Here is a 6000-nt window from a genome sequence, read left to right as displayed (position 1 = left end):
TGAAGGAGGGAGGTGGGTTTAAATAGACGACGGGGTCCAGTGCAATAATGACCGCAGGACTCCTCTAGCCAGTCTACAACCACCGCGTGGCCCACTCACCGTGGTAAGCGGCTGAAGGTGGCCGACAGTTGGTAAAATCATTATTGCACCGTACCTAGGGCAGCGCTCCAGCGATAATTTCAAAAAAATCTTTTCAGATTGCCTCGATTTGAAAAGGCTCCGGCACCAGCACGCTAAACACCAAAATATCTGGAAACCATCGAGTGCGAAAATCAAGGGAGGCAACTTCGGCTGTAAAAATTTTTTGTACTTTCTTCATTCAGAACCCGAACTCGAAAGTAGGGGGACTGGTGTTGGGTATAAAATACCCCCAGTCGAAGTTTGCAAAAGACCGACCCATCCAGGGCTTTACCGGCTTCCGATCTTGTGTGACGTCCTTCTGAACTTCCTCGACCATCCGAACTTCTTTGACAATAAGCTTCTCCATTCATCTATCGGGCCGCTCCAAAGGCTCTCTGGGCTTCACTATCAGTCGATCTTCTACGATGATCAACTATTCTCCGAATCCCTTCCAGACTTCTTCCGACCCGGACGACCCTACCCCGAACTTCTTCCTAACTTCGTCGATATCCGAGCTTCTCCGATAATGAGATTTCTACAGTAACCAGACTCCATCCAAGTTTCTACGACGATCAACCGCCTTTCGAATTCCATCCGAGCTCTTGCGAGAGCCAAACTTCTACAGCAAGCAGTCTACTCTGAACTCTTACTGCAGGCGGTCTACTTCGAATATCTATTCCGAATCTCAGGTGAGCTTCTACAATGGGACAGGCTCCACCAACCAGGTCACTACTCCGAGCCTCCACGACAACTGATCTTCGACCGAGCTTCTACAATAAGCGACCTCCTTTCAGCAAGAACCGGACTCCATCCGAACTTCCATAGTGGATGGATTTCGAACGAGCTTCTACAACAGACGGACTCCAGCAGCTGGATTTCTACAGCGACCGATCACCTCCGGTGTCCGTCGAACCTCCCAGCCATCAACCTTCAATAGCATCAGTCGGACTTCAACAACGCCATCCAGACTTCCACAGGATCCCCAGACTCTTCCAGCGGATGAACCTCCCAAACGCCATCTGAAGTCCACCGTCGGCCGACCCTCTGTCAGATTCTTCATGAAACCGGCTTCTCCAACAGAAAGTCTCCGTCCGAGTTTCTACAACAGATAGTTTTCACCTGCAGCATCAGTACTCTAGGCACCCAACAATAGTAGACCCATCACAATCTCAAAAATATCCGAGCTTCTCTTAGATCGACGAGATAGAGAGCCATTCCACTCCATCAGACATCCCAGTCGAGCTCCAACCGACAGATCCGAACTCTCTGGCAAGTCACGACAATGGCCACTACCCTACTCCACTCTCTACAACGGATTCTGCGTGGCTCCACTACTCTCTAGCAAGTCGCGATAACGGACACCACTCCACTCTTCGGGCTCCACCACTCTCTGGCAAGTTGCGACAACGGACACCACTCCACTCTCCGTAACAAACTCCACGTGGCCCTGAACGGCCCCTGACGTCACTACTCTCTGTAACAAACTTGCGTGGCTCTGAACGGTTCACTACCAGCGGTTACAGACGTCGCTGTCAATCAGTTACGCTCTCTGTCTATAAAAAGGGACCTCCAAATACGTTCTTCTCTAAGCTCTAAACTCTATCTCGAAATCTGCTAAAATTTTCACTCAAGCACTCTATTTCTGTTGAAGCAGAGTACTGACTTGAGCATCGGAGGGTCTTACCGGAGCACCTCCAACTCCGATTTAGACTTTCCTTGTAGGTCCTGACGACGGCCACGGTCATCTCGACTCCAGCTTCTCCGACTTCGACGAAATTCTGCACCAACACTATAGATGACTCAAAATTCATTTGACTAATCATCCAGCTGATGGAAACTAGTACCACTAACCCTAGTCAAGGTAGCAAACTATTGAATAAGGTATGATATTTGAACCGATAAAGACATTCTCACAAGCCTCATCCCAAACAAAAGTATGCATTCTTCTTTAGTGGTTTCATCAGCTATGATAATTTCTCAGATAGATTTGGTATGAATCTTTGTTTCTTATATATATAAACAATTATTTTCTCAAATAGCTTTTTCATTGTCGGACCATTGAAGGATGTCGAGGCCAAAAAATTTACATTGTAAAATCATTACTGTTCATTTTTATCAACCAAATCTTCCCTTCCCCTCCATAACTACTATCATATGAATGGATCACTTAGAAAATCGTATATATATAGTTGTTGTATCTTGTTGTTGCAACTTATTACAACAAAATATTAGAACTAAAAATTAAAATAATAATAATAAAATAATAATAATAATAATAATAATAATAATAATAATAATAATAATAATAATAATAATAGCACTATTTATCAGTAGGGCAATTGTGTATGATTATGCTTATATGTTGGCAAAAAAATTTGGGCCTGATCAAATATGCCTTGATGTTTGATCCTCATCATCTCCTACCTCTTCAAAGGCACATTTATTTCCTAGTAAAATAAGGGTTCTAAACTCTTGTTGAGTTAGAAATGCTCACATTTGTTTGTTTTCTTTTTATAATTGAGCTTGAAGTGTAAACCCTTAGTTTCTACTTCATCTGAGAAATATTATCCCAAAAAATAAAAAATCATTCAGGAACAATAATTGGGGTGGGTGCTTAGGGTCCAAGCCTATGTAGGTAGACTCGATGTTACTTTAATGGTCTGCTACTTATACATCTCTTACTAACCAATAATTTAAGCAATAGTCAAGTGATAGTCACTATCAATTATAAGTTAATGATAATCCTAACACCTGAAACTTATTCTTCCTATGCACTTACTTCCTACAAAATAAATAAAATAGATTTTTTCTACGATGCTCCAATAGATAAAATCATTTTTTAAAAAATCAAAATTTTGACCATTGGATCCAACATGGATGGTCAAGATTAATCCATCAATAACCATCTATACTCAATCATGTGCATGGCTTATATTGTAATTTTCTTGAAACTCAATATTATTTTCATAGGTAGATGAATGGTGGAGGACCATAATTTTGTCAAAGTTAAGAGATTTTTTTCGAATAGCCTTCTTTCTTCAACCCAGTTCCTAGGCCCCACCGTGGAACTTGTAGGAGGAGGAATGTTGGGTACTAACAGAGGAGAATGAAGAGGAAGAGGGGCATGTTGAAGATAGAGGAGAGGAGAAGGAAGAGGAGGGGAAGTGGGGGCATAGACCGTCGAGGATGAGGAGGATGGACGAGACACAGATGGAGGAGGAGAAGAGTTGGGGGAGGGGCTTGAGTTTTCATCGAGGGTAGCGGAGGAGGAGAAAGGGGTGGTTGGGTCAGATGTGATCGAGAGGGCAAGTGGAGGAGGAGAGGGGGGCTGTTCAAGTCAAACGAGGTAGACCGATGAGGAGGCAAACAGAGGAGGAAGGGGAATGGGGGCAGATGGGTCGAATGAGACTAAGCAGTGGGGAGGCGGGTGGAGGAGGAGGAGGAGAAGAGGGCTGCCGGGTTGGATGAGATCGAGCAACAGAGAGGTTGGCAGTGGAGGAGGAGGAAGAGGAGTATTTGGGTTGGACATGGCCAAGCAGCAAGGAGGCTAGCAGATGAGGAAAGAGATAAGGGGTGGCTGGGTTAGACATGGTCGAAACATGAGAAGGCAGACAGAGGAAGAGGAAGGGAGGTAGCTGGATCGGACAAAACTAAATAATGGGGTGGCAGGAGGAGAAAGAGGTTAACTAGATTGGACAAGGCCAAGCGGCAGGACAGATGAGGTTGAGTAATGGATGGGTGGGCAAAAGAAGAGGAGGAGAGGGGGGTGGTTGGATCGAATGATGCCGACTGATGAGGAGGCAGGTGGAGGAGGAGAAAAAAAGCAGTTGCGTCAGATAACACCAAGCAATGGGGAGGTGGGCAACAGTGGGGAGGAACTCTATTTATGGTGGTGATAGAGAGTGTTGAAAAAAAAATAATTTTTATAATAAAAAAGGGTTGGGCATTTTTGATTTGGCTTAGAATGTCTGACTTAATTTAATCAAATTAGAATACTTTTTAGAAAAAAATAAAAAAATAAAAAAGAGGACAAACGATTTCTTAACCTGTTAAAATGAAATTGCTCCAACTATCCTCACCAACGAATGATTAAGATCTTTCTCACTTTTGCTATAAAAAATAATAAAAGAACACAACTACACTTCTTAATATCATTTTTTTTAAATTTAGTAAAATTTATGTATTAATTCCTCAATACCTACTATTGTAGAATATTTATCTTCTACTTTCTCAGATTTTGCATGTATGATATATATTCCTTCTATTTCTCTAAGTCCTTCGCATGGCAATACCTATGATATTGGCTTGACCTTTCACAAGTGAGGATAGAATGAAATGACTATGTCCATAATTTTGATATTTAAGATGAAACAAAGTAACAAATGTTCTTTAAATAGGACTTCACTCTAATCAAGAAAATATCAAATAATGAGGAAATTCAAGCACTTATTTGGGACATAATTATTGTGGTTTTTAGATAAAAACTATAAAATAAGAGTCATTCGGCAAAAAGAGGGCAAAAGGGAGGTCAATTATTTTTATAACCATAATTTATCAAGTTTATAAAAATTTTTGAAGTATTTTTGGCTATCTTGATAAGCAAACAATATTGTGATAATCCAAGATTTAGCTTGCCTAGAAGGAAGGATAGAGAAAGTTTAGGAAGATTAAGATATTTTAAAATCTTAGTTGATACACAATTAAATAGGTATTAAAAGTCTAAAGGCCGGTTAACATGGTAAAAAATATAGATAAAAAAGATAGACCTTCGGTACTTTAGGATGGAAAAGAAATGATTGGTATGATCAATTCCTCCATTTGGAGTTAATAGTATTTATAACAACACCATGGCCTTTGATAAGGCTTGGTCAGATGGTGATAATCAATTAATAATTAATTACCTCTAAATGATTAAGTTAGTCGATCAATAAGGAGATGGCTAACAATTATCAACATTAAGTGATCCCAGAATTTTCAAGTGCATTGTAGCATTTTTTTTAATTTCAATTTTTCAACAACAAAAATACACAAAGTGATAGTGTCAGTTGATATCTTGATATATATCCTAACCTAAATCAATTATGATAAGAAAATATTTTTCATCATATTGTACCATTAGGTAGTCAATAATTGTAGATCCAAGACTTCAACCAGGGTATGCCTCTCTTGATAAATTTCAGTATCCTTTAGATTTTGTTTGGGTGTCAAAAGCCATTGCTAGGGTAATGAGATATCACAATGTAGAGATCTATTCAAGCAATTGAAGAAAGGAGTTTGAGAGAATCAAGTAGATTTCTTATTTTCCTCTACTCCAAATTTTGAAAATAGCACCTTTCATTTCAAAGATAATTTTTCTAGTTCCAAAATATAAAATGAAAGATATCTATGGTTGTCAGCTGCTTCCCATCCCTCTTCCAACACCCCTAGTTTTAATCTCAGACTAATCAAGTATCCTTGCATGACAGGAGAATCCAAAAAAGTTATAAATATTTATGGTGGAGAAGCCCATGGGCTCTCAACCATTTTTTTTTTTTTTGGTTCAAGTTACAGTTGGAGCCAAACGATCTAACAGTTCAAGTTACAGTTGAAGTCAGACAATCCAAGAGAAGTGGACGTCAAATTAAATTATAGCAAGACCCAACCCACAAAATTTCATCCTCAGCGAGGCATGGACCAATTAGGATTTACTACAATAATATTGTACAATCTTTTGTGATTGCTATTGGAAGACGAATGGTCATCAAATAATATGTGATATGGAAGGAAAAATCTTATCTTGGTTGAAGCCGATGTACTAGAAGCCTTGGATCTGCTGATCTTTAATCCTGATCGATCCGAGGTATCTCTAAGATTGATCTGAGCCAATATTTTAGGAAAATT

This window comes from Elaeis guineensis, chromosome 1 (genome assembly GCF_000442705.2).
Source record: "Elaeis guineensis isolate ETL-2024a chromosome 1, EG11, whole genome shotgun sequence".
NCBI lineage: Eukaryota > Viridiplantae > Streptophyta > Magnoliopsida > Arecales > Arecaceae > Elaeis > Elaeis guineensis.
Note: the sequence above shows the minus strand (reverse complement) of the source record.